Here is an 18,162-nt window from a genome sequence, read left to right as displayed (position 1 = left end):
AACTCTAGGATTCTGCACCAGAAAAGAGAATTTGAGCTTGGATTCATTATAAGGTCTTTAACGGGTTTGATGGCTATTGTAGCGGCCCCAAAGTTGCTTCTAGAAATAGGAAGCCACCATGTCTGGAAGTCAAACCCTGCCCTCTGGTGGCATCACTGCCATAGACACTGCTGGGAATCTGACAGGGCCAGAGTCAATCTGCAGTGTTAGGTTCTAAACTGACTGCAATATTTAAATGGAAATTTAACTTCATATTCACATGAGGGCTTTTCTCCCCCCTGCAGAATAACATATTAAGTGTAGTCTGTCATCGAGGCTCTCATTAGAATAAAACAAGTACACTCATTTTTGTGAGAGAGGATGAACATACCATTAGTTACAAGCCATAGTGTGTAAGTTTGGCAACCCGAGAGTTTCAGTTACTTAGTTTGTCTCTCTTACTTGCCTCCTCTACCCAACTGCTTTTCTGATCCATAATGGCACTAAGTAATTGTTTTTGTAGCCAAAGAAGAACATTTCTGGAAAAAGGATTTCTAAAGGAGTAATATTGATAGAGTCCCATGACCAGAATTTAATTATTGGTTCATGTGGTATTGTCTCTACAAACTCCTTATAGGCTAGTTCTAGAAGACAAGTACCATTGTGTTTGAAATACCAGCTAAATCTGAGGAAATTATATTGCCCCCTTTTCCCATGAAGAACTCTATTCTCTCACTAGGAAAACACCACTGTACTTCTTATCACAGAGTGCAGCCTTTTCTGTATACTGATGCCAAACGGGTAACATTTTAGTGAGGCATTTGAAGTTGTGATATGCAACTCCATGGGAGACAAACAAGGTCATTTAGAAGGTCTTTTCATTGAGAACATCAGAGCTTTAAAAAGATGTAGGCCTTTCCTGGATAATTGGGGTAAAGTAAATAAAAAAAAAACCCAACAAAGTACAAAAATAAACAATCAGATGGAAACATTCAGAATTAAGAGTGAAATGATAGCAAATGCTAATGTCAGATCTTAATAATACATATAACCAAAAGCCATAAGTGAAAAAGCAACATAATTTAAGCAGTTGAAGAGTAGAAATCAGATGATTGCAGGATTTAGCAAGGGTAAAAAAAGACTTAGTACAAACACTAATCTAGAACTGGGGGTAGGGGATTTGGAGGCTTTTTCTTTGTCTCTCTAGAAATTGAGACCTCAGGCAAATTATTAAACCTTCATTCAACATTGATCTGACAAATGGGAATGAGACCATAAAGCCTCTACCTTGCCCTCGGAAGAATGTTGGTTTTTTTTTATTTTTAAAAAAAAATTTTTTTTTCAACGTTTATTTATTTTTGGGACAGAGAGAGACAGAGCATGAACGGGGGAGGGGCAGAGAGAGAGGGAGACACAGAATCGGAAACAGGCTCCAGGCTCTGAGCCATCAGCCCAGAGCCTGACGCGGGGTTCGAACTCACGGACTGCGAGATCGTGACCTGGCTGAAGTCGGACGCTTAACCGACTGCGCCACCCAGGCACCCCTCGGAAGAATGTTGTTAAGATGATATGTTTAACATAATTTCCTCAAAACACAGTATATCATACTCATTCATTATGAATAGACTAGATACAGTAAAAACAAGTTTAACACATGACTGAAGTGGAAAGCTAATGGTTATATCAAGAGGCATATATTCAACATTTAGAATTTTAAAAGGAAGCATTAACTTTAGCAGAGTCTGTTGGCTATCAAGCACCATAGAAAATAACCCAGAAGCTCTGCAGTCACAAAGTCAGTTAAGATCCTGGCTTCACCTCTGACTAATCATGTAAATGGTTAAAATACTTACCCTCTTTGAGCCTTAGTCTTCTCATCTTTAAAATGGGATAAAAACTTAGTATATACTGTTATTGCGAGGATTAAATAAAACATGGCGGGGTGGGGTGGGGTGGAAGATTCCCATATAGTAAACAGTAAATGTTATCTCTTGTTACCATTATTTATATTCTCAATATATATTCATATGTCCCCACACTAAGTAAATTACCCCATAAAATTCTACTTTACATATGTGTAATTTGTCACATAACCTATGGTTATTACACATAACCAAGAAGCAGATTGGAATGATGTGAGGAGCCCTGTCCATACAATACAATATGGTGATACAATCTGTTATTAATACCATAAAACAATATAAAGGACCCAGGAAGGACCCAGTTTTTAAAAGAAGTGAAAGTATGAACATCTGAAGGGCAGATGATTTTAACATTACTTTAAGTTGGAGGAGGAAAAAATATCACACTATAGACCTTTGGTTGGTGAATCAAACCTCAACTAATTAAATGGGAAAATTTTTCCTCAAAATGAAGAATTCAGAGAAAAAAATTTCTTTGCCAGCAACTCCCCTAGTATTCATATAAGTCTCTTCCTTGAATTATCTGACTTAACATGTGGTAATTGTTGTTCTTTAATATGATTGCATGAGATTCACTTTCTAATAATTATACAACACTATTGTTTCTGGTAATAACGTTTCTGGTATTACTTTATTACTATATAAAATATGGAAAAACAAATTAGGCTAAATATTTTGTACTCAGAATAGAGCAGGCAGATTTGTGAAGTTCATTAGAACTTTGTGAGAATAACGTAATGTGCTAATAATTTTGGTTATATTGATATGAAGACATCTAATTCAAAGGAAGTGTTTAGAAATCAGTCTGTTTCAGTAGGCATAGTTGTACACAGGTCAGTGATCAGTTTAAAGCCATTGTCTAGATAAACTACACGATTTATGTTATACCAACAAATCAAAATGTTCTCTTTACATAAAAAGTCATTCTGCTGTGGTCTTTCAGCAGCTTTATCTCAATGTGGATCAGAAAGTCACAGAAATTTCTGCTATAGAAGGAAATTGATAAGTCATATTTATTCCTTTTCTTCTTCAGAAAAATACAGAAAATACAGAAAAATATATATGTATGCCCTTTGTCCCTGTAAAAATGCACAATTACTATACTCTAAATGGTGTTTTTGTTGTCAGGTTCTTCAAGCCAAGTCTATTTTCACCTATAATGTAGTTGAACTGTTATTATCTACAGTCTTGCTTTTATTGAAACAACTTAAGTCAGAGATTCATAACATTTTATTGCTGGAATAGTCTCTAGAAATTACATGCTCCAAGGTTCACATATGCAAATACTTACAGGGGCTGGGAATAACAGAGTTGAGTGAAGCAGTCATGTTGGTGAATGGAGGATCCTTCCTTTTTCTCAGAGGAGGTGGGGGTTGGGGAGCCTCACTTCTCAGGTGTAGCCACTTATGCTAATTATGATATGGGGAGATGCAAGCCGATTTTTTAAAAAGATGAAGCTGGAAATTTCAAATTTTATTTGAAATCTCCTATTTTGAAATGTTTTCAGTTAATGCAAATAATGATAATTAGTAGTAGTAGTAGTAATAATAATAATAGCAGCACTGTAGAACTAAATAGAACTCTTTTGCAGATCAAGTTGGGTCCAAGGGCTGTCAATTTATAACCTAGGATCCAGGCCAACTACTTAATTTTACAACTGAGTAAACAGACTCCAACCACCAGCAAGATTCTGCAGACCCCCATATTTCAGTGTTTTTATATTACACTAAATATTTGAAGCATACCTCTTTTAGAAATCCCCCCTTCCATTTCCACATTCAACAACAATCTGTGATGGAGGAATGAGAGATAGTGGGAAAACAGAGATGCGATGGGCTGAGGTTATTGTTCATCCTTGCTGTCTTGCAGCCAGGCTGCCCCACCTGGGTGTGCAGGAGGGTAGTCCAGCTCAGAGTATGCGAGCTGTCTCGGAATGTCTAGATGTCACTACCTGCTACACTGTTCCAGACAGAAACTTATTTTTCCCTTTTAATTGTTCCATATTGTTTAAGGTACTATTAGCCTTTTAGAGCTGTTGGTGCATTTTGCCAAAGTGATGTCTCCAGATGGGTGAATACAACATTGAATCTGTGCTATTTGGGTATTCTTGCATATTACTTTGACATTTATTCAAAAAAATATCATCTAGTACCAAAAGGATGATCAATAATGAAAAGGACTGATGTTATTTCATAGAGCCATATTGACCTAATGACCCTGGTTACATAACTAGTAATGAGGTTAAATTTTAAAATATTTTTAATAAGTGCTGAAAAATATTTATCTTCATTGTCAAGTAAAGTGTTTCTAAAGTGAACTGTGATGCTCCAAGCATGGAATTATCTACACACTGGGTATATGTGTGGTTTTAATGTTTATTTATTTTTTGAGAGAGAGAGCATGAGCAGAGGAGGGGGAGAGAGAGAGGGAGACAGAATCTGAAGCAGGCTCCGGGCTCTGAGGTGTCAGCACAGAGCCCTAGCAGGGCTTGAACTCACGAACTGTGAGATCATGACCTGAGCTGAAGTCAGACGCTTAACCGACCGAGCCACCCAGGCGCCCCTACACATTTATGTTTTTGATACTAATATATTTTCTAAATTAATTCAATACAGGTTTAAAAATACATACAAAAAGTACATAAAAAGAATATATCTGGCATTGACTGAGGGAGTTATACAGGATTAATAATGAACATGGAGTATTTCTGGTGAATGGTAACACTTGGCTAGCAGATACATTTCTTTGGCTTCTAGCCCTAATATAACTTCCTGGACTAGCTGATTTTTCACTTTTGTTGGAAAAGTAGTTTAGTTCTCGTGAGCATGTTTTGCATTCTGTAATAAAAGGACAGCATGTGCATTTTGGGTAATTGCTTGGTTAGCTGGAAGAACACAGTTTGTGATTTTATACATAAGACCTTAGATGGGTAGAGTGAGAAGTTGGAAAAATACTAACCTGTGTTTTAACTTTATTTTGTGTGAAAAGATCAAACTTCATGCTTTTTCAAACTATATAGTTTTCAAGGTAAGACAGAAAACAAATATAGAAAATGTTGGTCTGATAATGTAAACTTCCTTATAACTCAGGAGATGTCATGCTAAGGGCTGTTAGCAGTTATTTTTTTGATAAATCTCTTTGCTAGAATGAAGGAGTAGCAGTCCCTGGAAGGTAGTGGAATTTGCTCCACAGGCAGAGACAGGCAGGGAGGTAGGGGGATCAAAGTGAGGCAGGAAAGGGCCACAAGGCCCATGAAGGCTCTATGCCTTCAGGAATGCTGCTGTCTTTAGCTGGTAATCACTTCTTAAAGGAAACATTCACCTAAGAATTTTAGTAAATAAGCAAGCATTCAGTATTAGGCTGCTGGGATCAAACTCAGGGTCCAGGAAAGAGTATTGTGGGTACAGTGGAAGGAACATCTTAGTATCTTGAGTCTTGATGTGTATTTTCGTCTGAGATACTGTAGTTTTCATCTCCAGAAATGCAACTGCTGTCTTTTTTATATCTTCCATGTCTCTACCTTTGGTGTTCAAACTTTCCTCTAGCTTCTTGAACATATGAAGTACAGTTATAATAACCACTTAATATCCTTGTGCACTAATTCTATCATCTGTATCATTACTGAGTCTGTTTCCATGGATTGATTTTTTTCTCTTTATGGATTGTACTTTCCTGCTTCTTTGCTTGCCTGGTAATTTTTGAATGGGATGCTAAACACTGTGAATTTTGCCTTGTTGGTTATTGGACGTTTTGTATCTTATTAAAATTTTCCATCTTTGTTCTGGGAAGTAGTTAAATTACTCGCAAACAGTTTGATTCCCTCAGATCTGGCTTTTATGCTTTGTCAGGTGGGACCAGAGCAGCATCTAGTCTAGGGCCATTTTTTTTTTTTTCTTATTCTGGAGGCAAAAAACCCTTCTGAGTATACTATCCGATGCCCCATGAATTATACATATGCGCTGAAATGCAAGGGGGATACTTTTGCAGATTATCGGGCTCTTCCTTTGCAAAGCTCTCTACTCTCTGGTGCTCTGCCCTGTGAACTCTAGCTCCTTACCTCTCTGGACTCCCAGTTCCATCTCCTCAACTCAGGGAGACCTGGGAGCTCCTTCTTAATTCTTCTTTGTGCCATGGCTGGAAACTACCCCCAGGTAGTGAGCTCGGACAATCATAGGTTTTATTTCATTTGTTTCTCATCCCTCAGAGATTACTGCCCTTTGTTGCCTGATGTATACTGTCTTGGAAACCATTGTTTCTCATATATTGTTTCATATATATATATATATATACATATATATATGTATATATATACACACATATATACATATATATACACACACACATATATATAATATGCAATGTATATACATATATATGTATACATATATTACATATAATATATATACACATATATTACATATAATATATGTATGCATATATTACATATAATATATATACACACACACATATACACACACATACCATTGTTTCATATATATGTGTGTCTGTTAGACTCTATCTATCTATCTATCTATCTAGTTGTAGTTTTAGGTAAGAAGATAAGTCTCTGTTACTCTATCTTGATTGGAAGCAGAAGTTTCTGGGTTTGAGTTTTGACCCTACATCTTGTATGCTATTTGATTTTGGAAGAATGCTCAACCTCTTCCTCTTCTTTGTCTATTTATGACATGATGATAATAATATAATGATTAACCAATGGAATTCTATAGGGGAGAATATGTCATAGTCTATGAGATTAGGCAAAGGAGTATCTATCCGTACACTGAAAGTGAACTTAAAAAACAAAACAAAGCAAAAAAACACCTCAGTGGGATGAACTTTCTCTCTAGCACAAATCACCTGAACCTTTTTCTCTTGCCCGAACACTTGCCTTATTTTTTGCCCTCACTCCAACTTAATGACCCTGCCCTTTATCTTGCAGACCTACTGGTAAGGGGTCTAAAGGCCAAAAGGCAACATGTCTCCTCTGAGAACCCATGGGTCAAAAGACAGGTTTATCTGAAACATTTTGCCAAAACTACACCACCATATAATTATAGTACCATTAAGAGAGTCTGTGTAATTTGTGGTTAAAAAATTGATTTTTTTTTCTTATTTCACATTAAAGTAATCACCAAATTCCTGTGAAGTAAAATGCATAACTATAAATTGAGAACATCTGCCCACAATTATAAATATGTAGAACTCATTCAGCTTATGATCAGTACGTTGACATTTGAAAAGAAAGTGATTTTTTTTAAAGAAAAGATATCTTTTTCTGACATATTAAAATTCCAACTCAGTAAAGTAATGTGAGGAAATAATAAAATTGTATGGTTTTCTTTATTGCATGTTTATTTAGGCCAAACCAGTATGAGGCAGCTAGATTAATTACTTTTTTTACCGTTAAGTACTGCACATAGTTAATTATTTCATCTAAGTCATGTCTGAGCCAAACCTGTGAATTACTGTTCATGCAGGGCAATGATGATAATTTATGTACTCCCTCCATGCTATGGCTTGTTAGTATATTATTTTTGATTTGAAACTAGATGTTAAAAGTTTGGAAGAGGCTTTTAAAGACTACTCTGTGACATAAGTTCTAAAATTATGGATTTCAAAATTAAGGTTGACAACATGCTATAATAGGAAGTTATTTAGATGATGGAATTATAATACATTCTGTCTGAAAAATATATTTTCCTGTTTTCTGCTCTGATCTGTTGACTCTTATGGTTTCAGCTTGTGCTTTTTTTTCTGCCTGATTTTATGATCTAGATATTACATTGGGCCCTTAGTAGTTTTTCAACACGCACAAAACCTGATCTCATCCACTGTCCCAATATAGCTAATCAGATATTTGACTGTGGCTACATGTGCCCAGTGACTACCAGTGCTTAGAAAGGTGCCCATAACCACCACGAACCAACTGAGCTAAACAGATGACACGGAATCCATTTTTAAAATGTATGATCATCTTTATGAAACTTGAGTAACAGGTTCCCAGTGATAATTGTACATAGTCAAGTGAAAGAGAACTTTAAAAAGTTTTATAAATTCAAAAATTAATTTTTAACAGATGCCATTAAAGTAAAAAAAAGATAAAGCATCAGTAAAAATAAAAACTATAATTAAAAAAAATAAAGAGAGATGTTACAAAGTCTCCTTGCTACTCCCAGGATAGTTCTGGATGAGCCACATTAGCACCACTGGGAGTTCACTAGGAAAGCAATCTCAGGTTCCATCCACCTCTACTGAGCCAGAATCTGCATTTCAACAAGATTCTGCAGGTGATTTGTGCATTTATTCAAGTTTGAGAAACCTAGTCTAGAGGGACATTTAATAATCCTTTAAGCTTGTGCATGGGTCCAGTACTTTGCCCTTCATGTAGACTGGAGAGCACCCCAATCAGTGAGCCCATTCCAGTGGAGTGTGGCTGCCCTTGAAGAGACCTGGGAACATCAAGGTAAGTTTCAGCTGTGTGAGGGTTTCTTGAATTTTCATGGGAACTTTAGAGGAAGAAGAGTCCCAGTGAGCAAAACTGTGTACAAGGAAAAGAAATCTTTTTCACATGACACAAATATCTGTCAGGGCCATTCATATAAGAAATGAATTGTATGTTAATCTTTTAGAGGAAAATCAATACCAATCCAAACTTCTTGCTGGGACTTTGGTGGGAAGGTCCTTGCTTATTTTAGGAGAACCAAGGAGCACCGATAAGGATGGAAGGTGCCTCACGTTTCCCTGGAGCTATGCTTACCTCTTTATTGTTTGTGTGAAATATATGAATTTCATGAGTAATTTTACCTACCAGCTGTTTGTTTTCTCCTCAAAATGCCTGCACTTGCCTTGCAATTTCCTTTCCTTGCAGAGGCTTTCAAACTATTCAACCACTAGAGGTCTGTATTACCTATTTAAAAAATCATACCCAACTGGCTGAACAGTTCAGTTCTCAATTTCAGTATATGTTTCTATTTTTTAAACTTTAAAATCTTTTTAAGACATAACACCTGGGAATTAAAAAATCACAACATTTTAGGAAATTAAGGGGAAAACCTAATAGGAACCCTTCCATTTGGAAGGGTATTGAGTCTCCCCCGCTATTTCTAATAGACAGCTGAGCACACCTTCATACTCTGAAACTCAGAACTCCATGGCCAGTCACAAATCAAAGGAACACCATTTATTTTCTGCAAAATAGTTTCCCTGATTTATTTGAAGATGTCTGTGTTTTGTAACTTTAAATTTTAAAGCATTTATTTTTCTCTTTCAACAAAAGTTATTCTCAGATTTAAGACACTGATTTTGCATCTTTTATGAAGGTTTTGAAAATAAGATTTTCTTTTATTGGTCACCCGAGATTAGATGAAGAATTAATGTTCTTTCAGACTTACTTGATAAAGTTCTGCTGCAATCTTCTAAACTAACACATCAGCCTGGGTTTGCATGGTTCAAGCTGTAATAGAGGTGATGACTGTTAGTGGTACCTAGTGCAGATTGGGTCCCCCAGGTTTTCACTGTGTTCCATGTTTACCCAGGGATTTTCACTAGAATAGCCCATTTGGGTCTGCCCTCTGCCAGTAGCAGTACAGGCTCTGAACCTTCCAGAAATCTAAAAATGAGGCGTCCTGTTTACAAGACCCCTGATTAATAATAGTAAAACCCTTCCATAGCCTCATAGAACAGGCCTCCTGAAACAGAGCGCATTCATATATTCACATATTTAAATGGAGTGGTTGAAAATATTACAGACATAAAAGCTGTAATTTACAGTGTATTGCACCAGGGGTTTGGGATTCTGATGCTAGATTTTCATAGCTTCTAATTATGTCTACATTTGGAGTAAGTGGCTACATTTGTTGCCAGGCAAGGTGTAATGCTAAGAGGCTCCCTTCTTTTAAAAGGCATTATTGCATAATGTTCCTGGCCTGCACTGCTTCCAGAAGCATAAGCAGGTCTAGTGTGGCTTCTCTCTCAGTCTGTCACTTTATTAAAACACAACAATTTGCAAGTGTTATTTAGCAGATCAGCTGGGTTCATTTCAAAGGCTAATATTTAACAGAGAGGGAAATAACCCATCCCAATCCTTTTAAAAAGTATTTTCTGTGTATTCTTAGGCAAATTGCCTAGTGTCTTACATAGATCTCAAAGCTAGGATTCAAGGATAATTTTAGTAATGTCTTACCCTGCTTGCCAACATAATTCAAATGATCGATTCTATAGCAGAAGGAATCTAATTCACAGAGCACTCATTTGTACTACAGACCACATTATTTAAAGTAGTTAAATTTTTCTTCATTTCCTGTTGCATTTCTGTGTATGGCTGGTGGCATGTGAATTCACAATTAATTTCCTCACTGAAATGTGACAGAAAAATATCTGCTTTACCTTGTCTTCAGCATTCCTGTCAGAGCTTTGGACTCTCCTATTCAATATGATGCTAGCTTAAACAGGCACCTGGTATCACTATAAACAAATATTGACACGGTGTTCACTTATATACATATATGTAAAAAAAGTGCCGATGGTGTAGCAGTTAATTAAAAGCAACAGCAGGAAGAACTCAGCCTCTGGAGAATTTGATGAGTTACATCTGGAAAAAAAATGGTCAGAACCAGGGTGTTGGAGTCAGTCCCAAATTCCAGTTCTGTTTCTGACATTGGTTAGCAAAGCGGGCCCCTTAGGCTCAGTGTCTGTGAAGAAATGAAGCCAATAAGACCACCTGGCCTATGGGGTTTGTTTGTTGGCGGATTAAGTAACAAAATGCGGATGAAGTGCGTGACCCAGTGCCTGATCCAGTAAGTGTCCAGTTAATGGATGTTAACTATTATTTTCTCTGCTTCTTTGGGTCCACATTTATAAAATAGCAATATAATACTATGGCAACAATCATAGTTATCTCTTAAGTGTTGCTGTGAGAAGTAAGATTATGTACATGAAATAGTACCTGGCATGGTTGCTTCCCCAAACTGGTCTCCCAAAGTTTTCACCCATAAAACTAAACTGCAAGTTGGGAGAATTTCAAGGATGATTCATTCCTGAATTTGAGACTTTTTTTTTTTTTTTTTTTTTTTTTTTTTTTTTTACTTTTTTGAGTGAGAAGATTTGTCATTTAGATTCTTTAAGTTTTACTTTTTCTGATCTGGATGATGACTTAAATTTGTGAGCCTACCAGATTTAGAAGATTAAATACTGCATTGAAACAATAGTTAACTAGAGACAGGAATTATTTTCAGGGAAGTTAGAAAACTGAAATTAAGAATCTGTTCAACCTCAGGGAATGGAAAGGAAAAACATGATGGTGCTTAAAATACTATTTTCAAACCTTTCATTATTCTGGCCCTAGCAATTGAGGAAACTTTGTTTTCCCCTAAATGCTGTATAGTAAGTATCTCCTTTCAGGAGAGAAATCTGTGGGAGAGGGATTTGATGGAAGCTGTGACTAACTAGCTTTTTATTAGGGACCGAATACTGATTAAATTACAGGCATTATTTTAACTCAACTTGTCTTCCCAATACTATTGGGATTTAGAATTAGAATTGCTGTATTTTGCAATGAGTGCTGAAGAGAACAAAGACCAGCTACTGACATACAACTGAAAAGGTTTTTCTCAGCAAAGGACTAGACTTGGCAGTTTGGCCTTTATGCAGTGATTTCCAAGGACACACTGGAGTTACAAAAGAGGTACATGCTTTCTGAAATCAGAGGCACTCACCTGGGCAGAAGTCCACATCAGTTCAAACTGACTTTCATGTTTTTGTGTGAGAAAAGGAAAACCTCTCATTTAAAGTTATGTATTGGATATTCTTAACATGTTCTAGTTCCTTGCCAGGCTGATTTTATGGGATGTCATTGACACGAGGGGTACTGGGAAATAAATTCCTGTACTGTTATAAATAAATAACTATTTGTACTATTAACTAGCCTTAGGACCTGAAATTATACCAGAAGTTCTTTTTGGATCATATTTCAGTTTAGAGAGCCAGCCACACATCAGCAGTTAAGGGCTGAACCCCCATATCTTTCTGTCAACTCAGCACCACCCCATTTCCAGGAATCTCCTGAAGTTACCGCCACTTTGGAAATCAAATCATCATTTCCACTTCTGAGTACATTAAAACTCTCCACATGTGCAGGAGAATATACAAAAACATTCACTGTAGCGTTGTTAACCAGCCATTAAGTACTGCTTTTTTAGAATAAAGGAAGTTGCATTTTTTTTTTTTTCTCATTCTGGTCATGATCACTTTAATTTATTACTCTTGGGGAAGTCTCTAATGGAGACCTATAGAGCAGCTGGCCCATTTGGGAGAAGCGTGACATCAGAGATGCTTGTCTCTTCCTTGGCTTCATCTGCTAGAAATAGTAACTAAGTCCTTTGCCTATGCTGGTAGGAAAGGAGCTGTAGAAAATCAAATTAGCAGGAAAGAAACTATTAGTCTTCATTTTCTTGTTTCCAACCTGCAAATACAGATTGTTAAATACACTTGTTCCCTAATGCTCATTAGGAAATCTTGAAGAATAGCCGGACAGGAAAAAAGCATGGGGATTATGAGCAAACAATACCACTAAAATATAATGCAAAGTCAGGATCATTGCTTCTCATTCAGATGATCTTACATGTTTAAGGTTGGTTGAATTAGAAATTTTTCCATTAGATAATTTCATACCTAGTTATATGTAGACTAATGTCACATTTACAATCCCAAATGTATCTTTTTATTTAGAGTTTTCTTTTTGTTGGACTTGAAGATAAAATAGCTGAAATGGGATAATCAATATATGAAATCATTTTACATTTGGTAGTATCCCTAGGACTTGTTAAGTTCACTGGTGTTAAGTTCACTGGAATATTTGTTTGTCTAAGAATGCAGAGCTTTTACTAAAAATAATCTAATGGCAATGTTGTGTAGCCCCAACTCTTTATTGCTTGAGGAGTTTTACTTTCAGAGACAATGGATTACAGGTTAGTGATAGGCAAAGCATTTTTGGAGTATACCAAAGGCCCCAAACATATCATTTGGGTGTCCAGGAGGAAGTGACATTAAATACAGGATTTTAATATTTAGAGTTTTATAGCCATAGAACCATCCACTGGGGATTGAATCATAGACCTGACTTCTTTTAAGATTAAAATCTTCAATTTTGGAAACATTTTACTACATTTCAAAGTATGTTAAGTCTTTAAGCCATTTAGGTTTAATCATTTGTTTCTTCTCTTGTAGCATCCATTCTTAATGTCTCCAGTTTTTACCTATTAGTCCTACTAGCCTTTGATAACTTGATCTCCCTTTTGTTATCCATTCTTCTTTTGTGGTTTCTAAGAATATTGGCGTATTTGCTGTGCCTTGAATTTGCTGGTGTCGTACTGCCAAGGGCCTTTGCTTTTGCTTTATGCTTTGCTTCTGCGTAGAAGAGTCCTTCCCCAGATGTTCATAGAGTTCCTTCCTTCTTACTAAGGAGGCCTTCTCTAAATACCCTTTTAAAACTGCACTTTCCCCTCTCATTTCTAGCTCTAGTCTCCATTTTATGCAACATATTGCATATTTTACTTGATTGTTTTTCTGTGTACATGCACTAGAATGTAAGTTCTGTGAGGCCAGGGGTTTTTGTCTGCTGTTCACACTTTGTCCTCAGGGCTGAGAACAGGGACTGGCACGTGGGTATCCAACAAAACTACTTATTAAATGAATCACAGCAGATTATGTTGCAAACTGCAACCCTAAATAGGAATAACTTATATTTAATTAATTCTCATTCAGAAGGATTCTTATGGTCATGACATTTGATATTTTTATTTTATTTAAAATTTTTTTAATGTTTTTTTTTTTTTTTTTTTTTTTTTTTTTTTTTTTTTTTTTTTTTTAGAGAGAGAGACAGAGACAGAGCACTAGCAGGGGAGGGGCAGAGAGAGGAAGACACAGAATCCAAGGCAGGCTCCAGGCTCTGAGCTGTCAGCACAGAGCCCAACACAGGGCTCAAACCCACAAACTAAGATCGTGACCTGAGCCAAAATAGGATGCTTAACCGACTGAGCCCCTGATATTTTTATTTTAGAGTCAGAGGAAAGAAACTTTACGATTAACCAATACCCATTCAATAATATGTAAGATCACAATAGTTGTAAACTGAAATGTCATCAGGATTTGGGCAGTTAAATAAATGTGTGAAGCACCCTATCGGGGAATGATGGGGTCTGTGATAAAGAAGAGAGTTTATATACTGTCCTACTTAAAGGCATTTGGATTTGAAAGAGAAATTTAAAACACAGCACTGCCTGAAGGAAATGTATCTACCTGTGGTTTCAAAGGCCCACTTCAGCTGTCAGTATGTGGCTGACAGGACCATGAAGACATTTTCTAAGTCACACTGTTTTTGAACTGCGTTTTAACTATATATTCAGGTTTGGGTATGTGCCTGACTCCACATCAGGACAGAAATACTCAACTGATCAAATCTAATTACATTTGCTTCCCAACTAAATTGTGTATCACCTTCCCCTCTTGTGAGAGATATGGCCCCTCTTGGGTCCTCAGCATCTGATTATTGCAAACCTAATTGATTTGCGACATTTCATTAATAAAGTTAACTAAAACTAATTATACATATTGAATAAAAGTTTCCTGTGAAATGAATTATTCTATTTAGCTTAAGGGTTCTTAATTGGCAGAATGAATTGCTGAGGAGGACTGCAGAATTAGTTTCTCTTGGGATCTTTATATCTATCTATCTATATCTAAAAAAATATATATATATGTATATGTATATTTATATAAACTTAACCAATATGGGTTGACGGATAGTGACACCATAGAAAATAAAAACAGAAAAAAAAATTGATAAAATGTGAAAATTAAAGATGTCAGACATATTCCTAAGAAGATAAAAATCATCAAATAGGTTACATAGATCTCTTCCTTTTAAGATGTTAAATTAGGTCTGTTAAACTTGTCATATATCTTAAGCTAAAATAAATTTTTTAAAAATATTTATTTATTTTTGAGAGCGTGAGAGACAGAGAGTGTGTGAGTGGGGGAGGAGCAGAGAGAGGGAGACCCAGAATCTGAAGCAGGCTCCAGGCTCTGAGCTGTCAGTACAGATCCCAATGTGGGGTTCAAACTCGGGAAGAGCGAGATCATGACCTGAACCAAAGTAGGACGCTTAACTGACTGAGCCACCCAGGCGCCCCTAAAATAAAAATTTTTAAGTTATTGACATTTATTGTTTTATTCATAATTATGAATCTTCCTTCACTTATTTGGTACATATTCTATTTCTTACTCTTTAATTCAGATGGCATGTTCTGTCTAACTCACCCATCTAATTAAGTTTACATTCTAGCAGAAATCCAGGGGTTGCTTACTACTACTTCAGTTATCCCAAATCAAGCTGATGTGCTGTGGGCAGTACTTCTCACAAATAGGGCCGTTTCCAAAGCTCCTTAATTGTTCAGCTGTATACAGATAAACATGTTCAATGTAAAATGAAGACTAGCATTCATTGGTTTAGAGATGAATAAAGTACGTCTGGTCCATTAGTGTTATATGTATCACATAAGAAGCTGTTGTCATTACCCACTTGAATTTGCATTGCTTTCACATTGCCAAAACGGGTTGGACTTCTGGCTTTACATCGCTGAGACAATTGTTTTATCCTCCTGCTCTGGACACTGACCATACTAGAGGGACCAGAAGCAGTGAAATGCCTATCTTGTTCTTCCTCTTTGACTTGGGAACATTGCTGAGGAGCCAAGGTTCAGGGTCTATGTCAAGAGACAGCCTCTACCCACTGCCTGGTTTTATCTACAGCAGCTCTGTTTGCTTTCTGTAGTGACCCATACTGTGTATAGAAGTATTTTGGCCTTGCCTGGATGAGAGGAGGAGGAAGGCTGCTCCTGATTGGATTTTGGTCTTGAAATATGACATTGTTCCTGTTGTCCCAGGGCCCCCAGCATATGTTTGAATTCTGGAAAGGTGCCAAAGACATAGTCCCAGATAACTGGTTGCATTCTACCAGGTCTGTGCTGTATTATTACATTTCTAAGATATCCCACACCTTCTGAAATTTAAAAAAAAAAAATTCCTATATGTGTAAATCTTGTTAAAAGCCTTTTTTTAAAAAAAATGTTTATTTATTTTGAGAGAGAGAGAGAGAGAGAACGAGTGAGGGAGGGAGGAGCACAGAGGGAGGGAGAGAGAGAATCCCAAACAGGCTCCATGCTCACAGCACAGAGCCTGACATGGGGCCAAATCTCACAAACCCATGAGATCATGACCTGAGCCGAAATCAAGAGTTGGACCCTGACTGAACCATCCAGGTGCCTCTAAATCTTAAAAGTCTTAAAAGGAATGACTAGTTGAAGGGGAAGGATGACAATTTTTTGGTACTAATCCAAAGTTCTCCCTGCCAGCAAAACAGCCTCTACATTTACATGCTAATTCCCTGAGTTCTTTTAATTATTATTATCTACAAAAAAAACTTTTTTAATGTTTATTTATTTTTCAAGGAGAGAGAGACAGAGCGTGAGTGGGGGAGGGGCAGAGAGAGAGGGAGACACAGAATCTGAAGCAGGCTCCAGGCTCTGGGCTGTCAGACAAAGCCCAATGTGGGGCTCGAACTCACGGGCTGTGAGATCATGACCTGAGCTGAAGTTGGACGCTTAACCGACTGAGCCACCCAGGCACCCCTGAGCTCTTTTAATTATTAAAAATAGCAACAGTAATCCAAATGTGAGTCTCCTACCTAGTCAGTTAGGTGCTAAGCATATCTAGTTCTATTTTTTTTCAAGCCTAGGAACAGTGTTTCTGTACATATATTGTGAATAATAGGTTATTTGGAGTAAACCTGTTACTCTATAAAGAAACCTTTTTTTGTTTATTGAAAGAACCACCCCTCAAATGGCTACCCTTTACTTTGCCTTTTTTCATTGCTAAGACTCTAGGATTCATACTTGATAATTCCAAACTGGGTGCAAATTTCTATTATATATGCTTTTATTGAAAAATAATATTAAATGTGTAAAGGGAATATAGTGTGGATATTTAAATGCTTTTCTCACAGTTATATAGCTGTTTCAAATCCTTGATGCTTCGATGACTCAAAGACAAAGTTGTTTTTAATTTTTTGCCTTGTGTAACACACAATCATTAGTCCAGGAACCAAATGTAATTGAACTACTAGGTATAAGTTTCTAGAAAGTAATTGAGACTGACATTTTAATAATGGGATCATATTAGTGGAAAAATGGTGACTAAGAACTTTAAGAATATACTATAATGGGATGGTTACATTAATTAAAAACTGAAAACAAACTACTCTTCTCTGTGGTACATATAATTTGGAAATACAAATAGGGACTTCTAATATCTTGTACATTTCTATAAAAAGAGAAGAAAAGAAATAAGTGGTCTAATACTTATTTTTCTTGTCTCTCCAATTTCTTAAAATATGTGAAGTCAGCTGTAGTTAGGTCAGTACAATTGAGACATATCTATTGCTGCAGGAAAAACAAACCCCACAGAATATACAGAATAAAAAAAATATGGGTCATTAAGATGACCCTACATCTTTTCTAGTTTTGTTTTACTTGGAGTTGTCAATGATGCGGGTAAAGAACCCAACAGCTGTATATTATTAGTTCAGTATAATTACATGTACCTCTTCTCACGATTTTTAAGAAAACCAAGAACTTCTAACTTTAGAAGAGTACATAAGATACTTAATCCCATGTATCTTAATTCGCAAATAAATAAGAAAAAGAGAAAGTTACTGCGAGAACTATATACCAGATACCCTGCAACTGAGAAAATTAGAATTTAAAAAATACTTTAAAATTTCCAAATAAGTTTAAAAGAGCATAACAATTGCTTACCAAGTAGCAGTGGAAGAGTCCACTCTGTTGTTAGTACTATCAATAGAATACTATCCAATAGAACTTTCTATGATGATAGAAATGTTGTAAATCTGCACTGTCCACTAGAGTAGCCACTGGCTATGTATCTACTGGAATTCTTGAAATATGCCTAGGACAACTGAGGAACTGAATTTTTAGTTTCATTGCATTATAGTTAATTTACACTTACACTTGAGTAGCCACACATGACACAGGAATACCACACTGGATAGTGCAGGCCTACAGATTTTAAGCCACGGAATATGGTCTTTATTGATTCTTTTAAATGTCCGGGTTTTCCCCATTTGTCCTAAGTAGATTGCAACTTAAATTCTTTTGGTCCTATAAAACAAGCCCTGAAATGCTGT

The 18,162-nt window shown here is 36.4% G+C and overlaps 1 protein-coding gene across 2 annotated transcripts in view; it reads right to left on the bottom strand.

Moving 5' to 3' along the window:
* Positions 1-18,162, bottom strand: part of AGTR1 (angiotensin II receptor type 1) — a 45,724-nt gene that overhangs the window by 15,561 nt on the left and 12,001 nt on the right. The window contains exon 3 of one of the 2 annotated variants that reach the window (XM_030330202.2): positions 9,296-9,357. The exons of the other annotated variant lie outside the window; for it this stretch is intronic. The gene's annotated coding sequence lies outside the window, so the exon portion shown is untranslated. The remainder of the gene's footprint in view (positions 1-9,295; positions 9,358-18,162) is intronic. 2 annotated transcript variants of the gene reach the window in all.

This window comes from Lynx canadensis, chromosome C2 (assembly GCF_007474595.2).
Source record: "Lynx canadensis isolate LIC74 chromosome C2, mLynCan4.pri.v2, whole genome shotgun sequence".
NCBI classification, from domain to species: Eukaryota; Metazoa; Chordata; class Mammalia; order Carnivora; family Felidae; genus Lynx; species Lynx canadensis.
The sequence above is the reverse complement of the archived record's forward strand: the minus strand, read 5'-3'. Positions and strand labels throughout refer to the sequence as shown.